The 16,473-nt window shown below is 42.5% G+C and overlaps 1 protein-coding gene across 5 annotated transcripts in view; it reads right to left on the minus strand.

The window, feature by feature from the left end:
* kcnab1b (potassium voltage-gated channel subfamily A regulatory beta subunit 1b) overlaps nucleotides 1–16,381 on the minus strand; it is a 41,475-nt gene extending 25,094 nt beyond the window's left edge. For 2 of the 5 annotated variants that reach the window (XM_076097623.1, XM_076097619.1), the window contains exon 1: nucleotides 731–7,605. The gene's annotated coding sequence lies outside the window, so the exon portion shown is untranslated. The other 3 variants (XM_076097620.1, XM_076097622.1, XM_076097621.1) reach the window with 3 other exon arrangements.
* Between the last annotated feature and the right edge of the window lie 92 nt (nucleotides 16,382–16,473).

Consider the following 16,473-nt stretch of genomic DNA (forward strand, 5'->3'; position numbering starts at 1 on the left):
GGAGACGGACACTTGAGAGCAAAGGGTTAGAGGGGTGAGGGTAAAAGGTGTGAGGAGACGAGGAAAGGGTTCTGCTAAACCATGAAAGAAGAGGAAAAACCCGTGAAACCTCTCTGTATTCTCTTGTCCCGTGCTGTTTTCTCCTCTTTAGTGTCTTCTGCTCACACCACTAATCTGCTTTGACGTGGCAATATGAAGGATGAGAGCAATTCTGCACTAGTTTTTTCTTGCCTTTCTATCTCATTTTTCCTCTTTCTGTGTCTGTCCTCGTTTTATCATCCTTACCTCCTCCTAGCTAAACTGCACTTTTCCGTTCCGCAACTCAAATTTGGTTTCTGGCTTATTTCTGATTAGTCCATTTCTGTTCACAAAGTCTGCCTCTCCTTCCTCTTTTAACGCGCTTCTCTTTTAGGCTGTCTGGGAGGATTTGTCGGGAGTTGTGGGTGTCTGGGGAGTGTTTCTCGCCCTCCAACCGCGACTAAGCCTTTCGGTCAAACACCTAAAGTCATGAGAGAGTAACGCCGGACCGCCACACTGCGCTCTCGACACTGTACACATGCATCATCACAGACACCCTTCTAACTCCTGTCACACATCTTAAAAACAAGGTCATGCTTTCACAGAAACAAAGCAAACGCCTGCAAATTAGCACTCGCAAATCTTCTGCATTTGCTTCCACTTACGACACACACACAATATAATCATTTCTGATTCAAGTGTTCTTACGCACAGTGAGTTGTCTCTGAGAAACAGAGAAGAGATGCTTGATTGACGCGTGCCCTCCCGCAACTTTGAGAGGAATCAAGCGTCGTTAGACAGCGAGCAGAGAGACCCCGCAGAGATCCGCATCCCAACAGAAAGCGGCACCAGTAGCTGTCCTCAGATCCGGCAAACAGCCTTGTCCCGTCTCCAAAGTCTCTGAGCGAGTAACACAGGTCTTTATGGTCCCCGGCTTGGCAGCAAGAACGCTCTGTTTGATAAAGGGACCCTGGAATGGTAACAGACAAGCGGAGAGGAGGAGGAGGAGGAGGAGGAGGAGGAGGAGGAGAAAGCAGGATGCATGGTACCTCACTTCAGGGAGAAGAGGACAGATGCAGTGAGGAGGCGAGTTGCAGCGCGTGCTGAGTGTGGAGAGAGAGCGAGCCATGCGCTGAATGAGGGAGAGACGCTGTGTAGAGGGCTACTGACTGACTGACTGAAAGAAAGAACTGCGGTGTGTTTTTTCACTATGGCGCCACACACTCACAGAGGGAGAGAGTGAGAGAGAGAGAGAGAGAGAGAGGGGAAGAGGTATATTCTGAATGGAAATCACAGGAGCAGAGTTGACGTGAGTTTGTGCGCGAGTTCCTTTACTTCAGCCCAAATGTTAAAGTGGCGTATGGTGGGTTGATTGCAGTAACCTACACGTGAATGTCACAGTTACGCTTCACTTCGCTGGTGACGACTTGAGAGGCATTTTTACTCGCGACACCCTCTTTTTGTTGCCTGCCATTTCGGTGCATGCCCTCTCTACACATGCAGTAACATTTACAATCATGTGTTAAGTGCTAACTGCCAATCTAAGACCCTCTGTACAAAAGGCATAACAAGCAATTCATGTTCATTACAGGGAGAAATTACAGGCTTTAGTTCATTACAGTCTCAAAGACGAACCCAGGGAGAGCGACACGGACATCTCAGAGCAGATGCTAAGTGGCACACTGAGATAACACACAAACCAGTGTTCAGGCAGCGCAGCGTCTTACTTTCCTCCCTCACTGAGCAGTAATGTGACAATGCAGGATGTCATGGTTCATTGGACATCCACGCACCTCGAGGCCAGCTCAGTTATATTTATATCCTTGTTGATTGCATTTCATAACAGCGAAAATCAGTTGGGCAGGGACAGCAAGGGGGAGGTTTATATATACTGTATATATATTGAGAAGCTATATGTTGATTGATGAAATGTAATGTATCTGTATCTGAGTTGAGGTATATGTATTTTCAAGTGCTTGTACTGTTGAATGCTATAGACTTCAATGCAGTGTAATGTTTGTAAACCAGGGACCTCCAGGGATCAAACAATGCACGACATCTGACACTATATCATGACTTGTCTTTTCAAGCTCTAATAATTATAGAAGACAAATATTCCTTAAAGGGATATTCCAGTGATTTGCACTTCCACAAAATTGAAGGACTGACAAAAAAGCAGGCTCAGATATCCTGACTTTTAGTGCCCCTAATGGGTCAAGATCATAGACTGTTTGTGGATGTAGTCATCGTGACATCACCCATTGGTTTGTGGACTGCGGTTTTGAAGCCTTGAGTTCGGCGATTTCGCCGTCGCCATCTTGAATTACGGCTGTCGCCATGTTTTTTTCGCAACCAATGAATGGAGGTTACCATATATGGAATGCGGAGGAAAGACGTCGAGATGGCGTATACGGCTCTGGTAGTAAGCCCCGCCCTAAAGCATATTTCGCTTTATGGTCTAATTGGGCCATAATTTGCTAAATGAACATCATGCTGGATTGAAGAAGATTTGAAACTAGCGATTGAGACAATAAAACTCATGTTTACAATGTTTACTGAGGGAATAATTCAAGTGAGAAGTAGAGTCATATTCTCATAGACTTCTATACAACCAGACTTCTTTTTGCAACCAGAGGAGTCGCCCCCTGCTGGTGAGTAGAGAGAGTGCAAGTTTGAAGACACTTCGGAAGTGGCTTCACTAAACAGAACCTGTCACGGGGTGTGGTGGTGGACCCAAACGCAGACATGACCAGGGATTGCTGAGTGAAACAACAGGGTTTAATGCAAGGTGGACACAAAGGGAAACTTGACAGGGAACAACAGGGAGATACAAGGACGAGAAGGCGAGAGTGAAAACCAGGCAGGGCAGGCAGACTCGGGAACCGGGAGGAGGAACCAAGTTGCAGGCAGAGGAAGACAAGGTGAGCAAAAACGGAAACGGAACTCAGAATGCAACACACTGAGCAGCCGAGAACAAACAGGATACCGAGCAGGTTGAACCGACAATGATCTGGCAGTGAGTGGATGAGGAACCAGGGTAGATATATTGCTGGGTGATGAGTAGATTGAAGGCAGCTGGGTGGACTGGGCAGGTGAGTTGAATGAGTGCAATCAGGAGGGAGGAGACCAGGGCGGAGCCACACACAGAAACACAGGAGGCAAAGCCTGATCGTGACAGAACATGAGGTTGCCGCCTGGTCAAGATCCCAAAATCCTGGATCTTCCCATAATGCAAATTGATGGAGTCATTTGCCTGTTAAATGCTTATGTCTATTAAACTCACATCTTGAATAACAAAGGTTTCACACAACCTTTCAGCCATTTCTGCATCTCCTCTCTCTGCCCTGTGGGTAAACCCTGATTTGGCCTGATCATGCTGCTCTGCAGCGCTCTTGAGAGGTAATTGTGCAGTTGGACAAAGTTGCGATAATTTCTCTAATGTTACCAGCACCTCCAAGGCTATACATCTCCCTCCCTGTTGATCCCATTTAAAAGTGTGTCAGTCAAAAGCGTCAACTAGAATTGTTACATTCTCGGCTGGAATCCCCAACGGGCGATAACGCTGTTACCCCGAGGCAAACAACTCTGCTTTAATAACTCTACCAAGAACCCATATTAAAGTTCTGAAACTCTGTTGCTAAGACACAAACCTCCACCGAGTACACACATGTTGAAATAGATGAGCCGTGTTGTGCACTGAGGAGACTTATAAATACCTCCAACCCATCCCTGGGTTTCCTACAGTGTGGAACATCTGTCAACTTGATAGCACTCCAAAACACTGCATCCATCTATGCAGGGAATCAGTGATTTTCTTTACAATAGCCACTCTCTGCAACATCAAACTCTATGTCACACAATTACATCTCTCTCAACAGTCTGCTGGTTGACAGATGAAATATTCTTGTGTTGCACATGTGTGTTGAAAAGGCTATTTAATGTCTAATAGATTTTCCTCATCTGCGCTAGCCTCCTGTTGGGGAGAACCTTTCCATGCTGTCTGTGACGTCACTGCTGCAGCTGTCCCAGTCTCTCGCTGCTTCATCACTTCTTTCTCTGTGTATTTTCCTCTGCATCCCCCCTTTTCACTCGCATCTTCTGTCCGTCTGTTACCTCCTTCCTCTCGTCCCCCTTCTTCCATCTCTCCCTCTCTAAATCACGATTTAACACAGCCTGTTCCCTCACTCCAAGTGCACAGTCTTTGCCCTGCGCTGCAGATTAGACGGCAGCCCACGTGATTGTGATTCACTGCGCGTACGACACCACCGAAGAAGAACTGCTTAATCTGTCTTAATAGGAGGGTACCGACTCTGTGAGGATAAAATGGTCACAGTTATTAAGCGCTACAAATTTCAACACGCATTAAATATAAATGATGTGGCTTGACTCTAAATCTAAAAACGGAAAGTATGTGAAGGATTAGACTGAAAATGCAAGGTCATCATCACCGTCCCTCACGAACAGCACCAAAAGCATCAATTCTGTCGTCTACTTATATTATCATGTCATCCTCATCATCACCCATTATCATCATCATCTCCACCACTATGACATTTCCCATTATCCCCATCGGCATCATTATCAACTCATGCCACGATCTCATCTCAGTTTGAGACCGCTGCATTTTGGTGACACAGCCCAGTGACCTTATGCGTCTGCCCAGCAGGCAGAGGGCCTCGCAGCGGGGATGTATTGAACGACAGAGGGAAGTGGATGCTGAGGTATTTATTGTCTAGAGGCGAGGCACTCAGTGGTTCATAGATTCAGTATTGATGAAATGCTGCACCTGTACAGCGGCTCACAGGCTCACTTTGGAGGTTTAGCTTTTATGTATCGGGTGATATTGAGACAAAATTTTCCGAGGGCAGACGTTTCATCCCAGGGGGAGTGCTAACTGGTTCAGGGGAGGCTCAGTGAATGGAAGTGAAAAAATATTACGTTACGTTATCAAAAGAAGATCACACAGTATAGCCTTAATGTGTGTGTAATTAAAGATATACAGTGGTATCGAGGAGTATTACTTTTCCCACTTTCCCAAGATCAGAAACTCCTTTTTAATGTATTTGCTGTAGTCTCTCTGGCCAAGGGTAGCAGCTCATTCTAAATGGACAAAGGAGATTATTGATTTAACACTTTATGAAATACATCAGGGGAATCACAGTTTAAAGGGGAAACCTATTTTTTGTAAAGGTTCCTTAGTGTGTGCTATATTGACCGAGAAAGCCGAGTTCTCCTGCCATGCCGGCAGTGCTTATATGTACCAGGATGCATTGCTGCATAGCTTCTAGCGCCTCACAGGCCCTTTCCTCTTGCACGGCTAATGCAACTGTGGCCTCAGCCTCTCTCCGCTGTATTTCTTCGGCTGCAAACTGTGGCCCAAATAAATTAGGCTGAATATCAGCCGAAACCCTGTATAATGTATCCTTGTCACTTATATTTTATACTTATTTATATTATATTGTTGGAAACATAGTTAGTTTGCGATACAAGCAAAGAGAACTAGTATGTTGTGTTTTTGAGCTCATATTCGGCTATTATTCTGAATATGACAACATTCTGAATTTGATATGGCTCATGTAAACATCATATTCCGTTTGGATATTGTATTGAAGTAAAATGACACAAGCGGCTCCTGGCGTTTCACGTTTATTTTGACGTGATAAACGACATGTAAGGGCATCGACCCCTGTCAAACACGGCCAAGAATGGCGTTGACGTGCGATTCACTGGCCTCCGGTGATTAAGATGCAGCACGGGGTTGTTTTACGTTAATCGGAATATGCACGGTTGCATGTAAACAGAAATATTAGTGGAATATGCATTTGTCCTTAGCCATGTAAACAGCTGATTAGGAATATTGTCGTTTTCGGAATATGAATATGGCCCTTCCTGCCTTTTAGCGCATGTTAGTGCACGTGCCCCACTGGCTAGCTCGAGGCCGCTTTTCTGCACTGACCTAATACAGTGATTACAGCTGGTAAGGCAGACAGTACATAAGTAGCCCCACCTCTGGTCCCTATTTAGGTAAACACTGTGAACTCTGTCAGCACTCTCGCTATTATTTGCACCGCTAGCTGCATGTGGAGGCAAATGTGCTCTAAATGTAGCTCTCTTGTTAAGAGTTAAATCATAAATTTGATTCCTCTGTATGAAGCTACAGTCAGCAGCCGGCTTATTTGGCTTTAGCTCAAAGACGAGGACAGGAGGAAACAGCTGGTGCCATGCGATTGTTCAGATGGCCCAATAATCCCGAAACCCTAATGGTCTGAAAAATGTCCAATTGGAACGGAAGCCCGAAAAAACAGAAAAACACACAGCCATTGTTTCAAAGGCCGATTCCTCTGAATATACAAACTCTCTATGCAAGGGAAAGAAAGACGTGGCTTATTATTATGCTATGCGCTTTTACCCTAAAGTGAACTAATCTCACTCCTGCCTGAACCTAAACAAAAATCAGGAAGGTCCAGCAACAAAGTACCCAACCAAGATACTTTATGGTCACAGCTTGTGGTTTAAAAACTTTGTTTTTTAAATGAAACAAAGGAAGTATGAAAAGCAAAAAATATATTTGAGTAAATTTGGACAGAGGTTACAGGCTGTTTCCCCAATCCCATGGCTTCTATTCTTTACGCTAAACTAACAGTCTATTCATGGCCACTTCATATTTAGCCTACCAGCATGAAAATGGATCCTCTCATCTCATTTTTGGCAATAAAACAAATAAGTTTATTTTCTGAAATGTCAATATATTCTTTAGACAAGTCACTCTTTCTGTTCATTTCATGCTTGATGTACAACCAAGGCTACGGTACACTCGGTTCTAACTGCTTGTCACAGTCTTACATTTCAGTTCTTTATTCATCACACTCCCGAAATCATATTTGCTATGAAGTAGTATGGATTTGGTATCATAAACAACGCTGTGAGTGTAAACACAAGAGAAAAAAATAATTGGACTTGGTCTAATTTAATACACCAGCCACACATCCATTAATTATACATTGGATTATCGCCGCTGAAAGCTCACTTTCTTTCTGCTTTGCTATGACAATCAACTCAAACATAAGCCATACACTATACTTCATTACTTATTCAAATCCTCAGTCTTTCCACAGCCCTGAAACCTGCCGTGACCACTGACGACACAGCAGCATGTCTGACGGTGGCCTCATGTGCCATAAACGTCAAGTCTAATTGCGGATGGGAATTAGTGCCGGCGTCTCGCTGTGCTAAGAAGGACTCTTCCTTATCAGGAGATGATGAAAGCATTAGGTGTTTAACAGAACAGGGACCCCGCTGAGAACAGTTCAACTTTAATCCATACTTCCAATGGTTTATTAATGACACAAATCAGAGTGAATTGACGAACAGGCTGCTGTTTCCCCCCTTGTTGGTCTTAAACTAACTTTACATTTACCTTTGAACAGATTAAAATAAGCAGAAATGATGTAACATGTAAGCAATGTAAATGTTGTAAATCCCCTTCTACAAGCTCTCTAACACTACATCAGATAAAGCAGCATGGTCTGCATTCATTTCATTTGTCTGAATGTACTAATGCGTGCACCCTTCTTCAGAGCATGAATATCCTACCTGTACACCATGCCGGCTCTAGGTTGGACGGATGCTTGGACAAAATGCACACGGAATAGCTCTTTCAAACCCTGCTGCTCTCGAGGTCTGCTGGCTTCGAAGCTTTCTGTATGGCAGCTGATGGGGCTTGAGGGGTGCACCCTGGTTCCTGCCCCCTGCCTCTGCTGGATGGAACTGGGGCAGCGATCCAGCCTCGGCCCCCCTCTCTGCCTGGGCACGGGGATCTCACTGCAGGCTGCCCTGAGATACATGTTTGGATAAACCTTGTCTCCCACAGGGCTGATGGGACACTTTCTTTAGTTAGCTAATCCTTTTCAATATATTTAGTCATCCTGTGGAGAGAATGTTGGCCTAAAAACATCTCCATATGCAAGGACAACGCAATGCTGGTCACGTGGGACCACAAAGGAGTAATACCCCGCCACTATTTCCACAGATGTATAACAAAGTACACACAAAGCAAAGACAAACAGACGCACACAAATACAATTAATATACTAATAGCTTCTAATAAGATAGCAGAGAGGGCAGAAACATCTCTGTGTGCCATACCTGTGATGTCAACTTTATTCTTAGATGATTGACAGATTAAAAGACAAAGGCAGCTTTTGTTTTTGCCCCTGGTGGCTCCGGCGAGCGAAGCCTGCTTCTCTGTTAGGCAAGCCGGACAAAGCCAGGGGGATATTTCTGCCAACTCGTACTCGTCAGAAGTGTGTTCTTGATATATCTGTTGTATGTGGCCTACAGACAATTCATGTTGCAGCTGAGAGCAACTCCGGTCCATCTAGTTTACTTCTCCTTAAAGCAAATAATTACATGATGACATGAACAGAAAGGCAACCAAGTATGTGAACAAGATGTTCCTTGTGAATATACCAGGATCCTTCATGGAGATTCAAATGAGACTGTGTCACTTTTGAATGAAGAAATGACACATTCCTTCCTTATCAATGCTCAGTCGTTCAAATACAAGTTGTCAAAAGTTCAATACGCTCAAGGGTTTTGCTGCTACAGGTTTATTTGGTCTGGTATGACCAGTAACTCATGGTGACTAATGTTAGCAACTTTGGATAGATATTGCTGAGTAATGAGGGAGGGAGTGGTAGAGGTAATTTAAATATATTAATATAAAGAGCATGTACATATAGTACATCTTACTTATGAGGTTACATACGAGTGCCCTCTTCTCTCATTGTCAGTTGTACCTGCCTGCCCCCTTGTGAACACAGAGGATACAGCAGCCGGATCCAAGGAAATATCCATCACACTCTCTCAGAGAGTATCAAGTCTGAAGAGTGAGTTACATTTGTACATTTTGTACTTGGCTCATCCAGAAACAGAATAAACGGCGGTGCAGAAACTATCATAGAAATGGAAGTGGATGCTTGTGCGCGCACGCACACACACACACACACACACACACACACACACACCAACAGCAACACACACACACACACACACACACTCATTCACAGGGCTAAGCGTACGAGTTTATAGGCTGCAAATGAAGGTAAGCTGTTGCTGAATGTTGCTGAATGCGGGGGAGCTGAGAGCACCTCTGTGTGTCTGCTGTGTCCTCCCACTCAGTGTGAGAGGCAGACAAAGAGCATTACGTCTATTTCAGTGCCTGGATATGCGAGGTCTTTTCTTCACTGTTCCCTCCAAGACCATAGAGTCATGAGTCACTCACACGTTCACAATGTGACTCCTGCAGGCAGCGAGGCAACGCTGCTTGAAAAAGGACCCTCGAGGTGGAAGCCACTGTGGTCAATCACGTGCAAATGCCTTCACTTACTCTCAAAGACGCCGATTGTAACTGTTCAACCTTTGGTTTACATCTCTGCTTTCATAAGATACCACGAGTAAATGGGTTAAAATCATATCCTCTTCACATTGTTTTTGTAAGGGATCACACATCCATCTTACAAAACCAACACAAGGCCAGACTCTTTCCATACAGAAAGCCCAGTTTGAGTTTACATTTTTGAGTATAACGTTAAGTTTGAATCTTGAATGATGGACTTGCTATCAAGCCAAATTCCTAAGTATGGCTCAGCAAGAGTGATATGGGTACCATTTGGTTTAATGGCAGGAAACACTAGAGGAGAATGCCATGTACTTTGTCTTGTCAGCATTTCAAACAACTGATTAAGAAGTGATAATTGGAAAGCCTCACAGGCAGAATGTTATCATTTGCTTATCGTTAAAGTACTGAGTAGGAGGAATAGTGTATGTGTTTAACCGCATTGATGATGGTAAGAAGTTATTTTATTCCTTTATTTAAATATTAGCAATAAATCTATCCTGATGAATGCTACTGTTTTCTAAGTCCTGCCTCCAAACACTTACATTTGACTGAAAACAAATTACACTTTAACTCAAATAATTTATGATTTGCCCGTTGATTTTAAATTGAGGAGGTTAATTTATTGCGGTATGCATGTCATCACTTTAGATCTACAATTTAAAACAATCCTGAAGTGATTATTAACATCATCAATATGTTTACAGATTCCATCCCGTCTTTTCTCGTTCTCATTTGTACCTGCCTGCCCTCTTGTGGATCGACGATACAGCAGCAGTGTGTGCAAGGAAACATTCAGTTTCCCATCTGCATTTTAGGCCTAACACACAGCCTTTTTAGAAAAAAATGACGAGGATAGAAGTGGATGCCAATATGCACAGCACACACATCACTCATTCACAGGCCTAAGTGTACAGGTAAATGGGCTGAAAATGAACATGAGACGTTGGATGAATGTGAGAGCACCTCTGTGTGTCTGCTGTGTCCTCCCACTCAGTGCGAGAGGCACACGCAGAGCATTTAGTCTATTTCAGTCCCTGGATATGTGAGGTCTTTTCTTCACTGTTCCCTCCAAGACCATATGAGTCACTCACACGTTCACAATCTGACTACTGCAGGCAGCGAGGCAACGCTGCTAGAAAAATCAGGCCCTCAAAGTGGAAGCCACTGTGGTCAATCACGTGCAAATGCCTTCTCTTAGCCTCAAAGATCATCAAATGACCATTTTGCTGTTTGTTTGAAGCACATATCTCCCTGAATCATTTACTGTCGTATCTTTCTTTTATCCTCTTATATTATTATACATCTTCTTTTTATCTGTTCTACCTTATATTAGGGCTGCCATAAAGTGCCACCATTGAAGTTATAAAAGATAAATGCCAAAGTTCAGTGAAAACATGTTTTTCTGGCACACGAAGCATAGTCAGGAGAGCTGATCAAGATAAACAGTTATTGATTAATAACATGTGACCTCTCAAGGTAACCGGGTGGTGTTTGGAGCATCTATCGGCAACGTTGGAAACAATGGACCTTTTAACGTTGAGATCACACTGACCTACAAGAACGTGTACTCAAACACAGGCGCATACAACCCTGAAACAGGTAATATTACCATAATAATGTGTATTATGGGTTCATTTGGTGAATAAATACTGCCGTTGACTCTGGATGAATTAGAAAGCACAACAGGTGTGACCCTCTGTTGATCACCCCCTGGTACTTTCACCGCTCCACCTCAAAGGAGTCTATTACTTCAGCTTCTCTGGCCATACTACATCATCCAGACCAATGGGGCTGAGACTGATGAAGAATTCAAATGCAAATCCCCAGTTTGCTTTTTCACTCGTTTACTCTTTGACATTTTAAGAAAAACACTTATTTGCCTTCTTAGTTAGGTGACAAGCTTGTGTGTTAAGTACAGATCTAGAGCCAGAAGTGAATAGCTTGAAGACTGGGGAAAACAAGGGGAAACAGTTAGCTTGGCTCTGTCGAATGTCCAATATCCTGAAATAGCACAAGTAGTTACAGCACTTCACTCCCTGTAAAAAACACATTTCTGATTCAGTACAAATCAAACAAAGGTGATACAACCTGTTGATAATTGATCATAGATGCTAGTTGGCTTACCATCAGGATTGACTCAAAAGTCATCGTAACATAGTCACCCAGTGCAACAGTGTGGCTCAATGTGTATTTACAGTTTTTGGACAATGATGGAGGTCTATTGCCCACAGGAATAAATGAAATCAGCCTTTGTTTGCAAAGACAATAGTTGTCAATAGCATGACTTATTCGCTGATGTAAGTCTCTTCATGGGAATTGCTGACAATAACAAACATTTTGAAATATCCAGCCAGCCTTATCTTTAAAGTGAAGGAAAAAGAAGACTATAAGTACAAATATATGGTTCTGTTGACCAAAGGTTGTGTTGAGCTATTTGGGTTGTCCTTGTTTGGGTTGTTTATTGGGAGCGGCGGGGGTTTGTATTTTGCGGATGGACCTGATTTGCAGTGGGGGGGTTGAAGCATTTTGAGTGCAACTGTATATGTGTATATGTATATATGTGTGTGTATGTATGTATGTATGTATGTATGTATGTATGTGTATATATATATATTTTTCATTAATTTTTATCTTTTATTATTTTATTTCATTTATTTCTTAGTTTATTTTTAACGTATCCAACTGTCTCACTGAGCTTCCTGTTGTTTTTATTGCCTTGTTTTGCCGCTTTGACTGTCAAAGCACTTAGTTACAGTATCATATTCTTGATTAGAGTTTGTTTGGTCTGGCCACTCAGCAGGAGAAAACAGCCTTTGGTGTTCTGGTAAATTCAAGGGTATTTCCTTCTTCGTGTGGTATATAAAGCATGGTGGTTAGAGCTGATCAAGACAAGCAGAAGCAAGGGAAAGATGAAGACCTCCGTGGCTGTGTTGACTTTATCCCTCTTCTACCTTAGTGTAGCTGAGGTGCAGCGGCTGGATCACCGAGCAGGAGAGAGCAACAGCACAGAGAGTCCAAACATCGAGCCATCTGGTATTTGTTCATGTGACCTGACCGGGAGCCAGAAAAACTGCTGCCAACTTGTTGTCATCTTAAGGGAACTAGAGTCCAAACTGAAAAACACTGAGAAACAAGTCGAGGATCTGAGGAGAGAGGTCCAAGGTAAGAACATTTATCCTGACTTTGTTTACTCTATGTATCATTTATTCTTTACAGGTTGTTTCAGGTTTAGTTGTCTTCAAACAAAATAAACATTATAATGACTTCATCTACCCTCTCAAGGTAAACGGGTGGCGTTTGGAGCATCTCTTGGTTATAGTGAACATATCGGACCTTTTAACGTTGAGTTCACACTGACCTACAAGAGCGTCTTCTTTAACACAGGCGCATACAACCCTGCAACAGGTAAACGTACCACAACAACGTGTATTCATAGATATACATGTTCATTTGGTGAATAAATACTGCCGTTGACTCTGGATGAAATGGAAACGACAACAGGTGTAACCCTCTGTTGATCATCCCCAGGTATTTTCACTGCTCCAGTCAAAGGAGTCTATTACTTCAGCTTCTCTGGCTGTAATCATTCAGCCAGACCATTGGAGCTGGCTCTGATGAAGAACGGAGAGCGGATGGTTGTTGCTTTCAACCATGCAAGAGATGGACAACGCTTCGAGACAGCCACCAATGGCATGACTCTACAGCTTGAAGTGGGAGAACAGGTGTACATAAGTCTCTGGCGAAACACCTGGATCTATGGCAATATCTACAACACCTTCATTGGTCATTTGTTATTCCCTCTGTAAGTTAAAAGGGAGTTTGGTGGTTGCTTCTGATGAAAGTAAGCTTAACTTTCCCTTTCATTTGAACTCTTACAATCCCAGAAAAGTGTTGACGATAAAGCAAACCCTGTGATAAGTGTGTACATTGAGAACTGTACATGTATTGATATTATGTTTGCCATTATAAGGTGTTTTTATTGATAAAGTGACTCAAGTCTAAAAATAAAAATTCACACTGCCATTTCCTTCCTGTTTCCAGTCTTTGTGCTAAGCTAAGCTAACCTAGCGCTGGCTATAGCTTTATATGCAGCGGACAGACGCATTGGGTGGACTCCAACTAACGCTCAGCAAGCAGGCAAATAAGCGTACTATTGAGCTATTGCTTTGAGGGACAGACATGAGATGGGTATAAGTCTTTGGATTGAACCTCTAAAAGAAAGTGCACAAGATAAAGAGTGGAAGGGTATGAGTGAACACATGACCTCACTTGACCTTCCATGTGGTTACCAGCAAAAGTCCGTCTGCGTCACTGTGAGTATAAACTACGAGAACTATAAGCTAACCAAGGAAATGGCAACATGCCATCTCAGCTTTTAGTCCCCGTACGACGTCTTACTGTAGACTCTCCTCTGCAGTTGCGCAACTTCTATTGCAAAAGCCAAGTCAAGCTTTGCACACAGGACATATGATGAAGGAAGAGTTTCCTACTTCCCCTTTTTCTCACATGGTGAACCCATTCCTGCTGCTGGGGTCAGACTGAGTGTGTATGCTGGCAGCTGTCACGTTGGTTTGAGTTCATGTGGTTTAACAATATTAAAGGCGTGAAAGCTTTTCAATATTCGAAAGTGAGAAGGCGCTTCAGGGTGAGACGTCTGCAGTAGTTGGAATGTGCCAGTGTTTTTGCTGCTATGTTACCATTTCTTTCTCAGGCCGTGAGTCCAAAAAGCTCAAAGTGAACCAGCCGTGGCAACTACTGTAAATTAGTGTCACATGATCCTGCTGGCTTTTTGCTCAACTCACATCGCATGGAGCCATTGCACTGATCTGAGGTGAGGTTGCCGCAACACAGGAAGCATTCTGTCATCCACCCTTCCTTTCCTCCACACACTAAAAGAGTAAGAACGTATCAGTAAATCTGCGGTCGACAGGTTTGCATGCAATGAAATGCTAACGCAGCACAGATTGTAGACATAGCAGCTTTAGACAAAACAGGTTAATATATGCTAAAGGAAAGATTGCTTTTATCTCACATGTATTACACATCTACTAAGCCGAACAGGCAGATCTTTCAAATTCAGGAGGAAGGTTTGTGTAATATTGCAGTAAGCACAAGATGGTGTCAGATTTTAGGCAAAGCTCCAGCTCCGAAGGCGTAGGAGCAGCTTGAAAACTGTATTTGTAACATACATGTATATATTTCTATATTATTTCTATACAGTTATAGAAGTAATGCCAAAATACGATTAGCTACTTTATTTCAACAACCGTAAGATGAGCAGCACTTTGCTTTTGTAAAACATTCAGTAAAACCACTACAAACCTCTTAAATAACAGTGCTTCATCAGGATCTTCTTTTGGAATCAGTATTCATATTACATTGTTAAAATTGATCAATGTATAATGTATTTAACTGTTAGTTAAGCTAGTTAAAGTGGAGTTAGTTCTAACCACTCTATTTGTAGTTCAGTTAACAACAAAAATATAAATCTGTGTAAATTTGTATTCATGTTGTACACATTTGCACTGAACATCTGATATATAAATATATAGATATATATATATCCGTATATGTTTCGTATTTGTTTTCTACAATTTTGAGCCTTTAAAAGTAAGTTTAAATAAAACAATCTGTGAAATTTACAGGGAAAACCTCTCTTCGATCGTAAACAACTCATAAACAACCCGAAAATGAATCTCTAAAAGTAGATTATATGTTTTCTTTATGTAAAGTCTTGATCTAGAGCTAGTTACTGAAGCTGTCAAATGAATGAAATAAGAGTAGAAAGTACAATATGTCCTTCTGAAATGTAGTGCAGTAGAACTACAAATGACAAAAAAAAACTCAAGTTAAGTTCAAGAATCTCAAAATTGTACTCAACTAGTTGATAAAATGTTCTTTCCACTGACAGGCAGTGACAGTAGTCCTGTTTGCTCATTGAGTTACATATTATTTTACATCTGTGAAGCAAAGTGAACACATTCGACCACTTGCTAGGATCAAAAATGTGTAGCTAAGCAACTAAATCAGGTTGCGCATTTATCTGGCAGCTTCTTTTGTGCCGTCTGTTCCCTTTGTGTCCTAAAATATAAAAGCGATCTTGCAGGGTTGTTGCTTTTTTTGACGACACGTCTGAGTACGAGCTGTACGTGTGATTCCCATCTGCATGCTACTTAATATCTCTGGAAGTTCGTCTCCTGCTGTGTCTACGCACTTCTGCTGAAAAGTCTTATTCATTTTAAAGGGGAGACATTTTCCCAATCAAATAGAAAGAAAATAGATAGCATGTGTTGGGTAAAACCGGAGTAATCTGCAGTAATAAACAGATCTTTAATGAAAGCAAGGCAGGCATTGCTGGGCTCATTGAAGCGAACCTTTTCTTCACACAGGACCTGAACATGTGAGCATGTCACTAGATCGAATTTGGTAATCTGACCTTGAATCTCTGCGGTTAGAGGGACACTCGAGGCAGCAGCTCATTGGCCGGTCTGAGGAACGTTTTTTTTTTTTTGTTTTTTTACAAAATACCAGTCGACGGTATGTGTGGCTGACAGAAAAGCCCCCTCTGTCCTCCGATCCACAGCCTAGAAAACATGCGGCGGGAAGAGGGGAAACAGTCCCCCCCCCCCCCCGAGCAAAACACTCTTACTGGAAACCCAACCCACTACCCAAACAACTGGGAAGAGAGGGTTTTTTTCTTATTCACGCGCAGGGGCCACGATCACTTACTCAATAACAGGACCGAGGTGTTGAAGGCTATCCAGTAAGCATTCAAAACCTGCAACTTTTTTTCATTTTTGTAAAGAAGTGTCAAATAAGGCTTCTAGTGCCACGCCTTTCACCTCATGATATCTAAATACCAAGAAAAGGCAACTAATTATGATTAACCTTTGTTGTTTTTAAATTAAATCACAATATTTTGTATGATGTTCAAACGTATTGGACAATATGAGCTCACGGCGATGAACAGAGAAAAGCCGCAAATCTTGACATTGGTGAAGCTGGAACTAGAAAATGTTTTTTTTGTTATCTTCATATATTACTTTAACTGTTAA

The sequence above is a fragment of the Anarhichas minor genome, unplaced genomic scaffold (genome assembly GCF_050575085.1).
Source record: "Anarhichas minor isolate MPS153535 unplaced genomic scaffold, ASM5057508v1 ptg000024l, whole genome shotgun sequence".
Taxonomy (NCBI): Eukaryota; Metazoa; Chordata; class Actinopteri; order Perciformes; family Anarhichadidae; genus Anarhichas; species Anarhichas minor.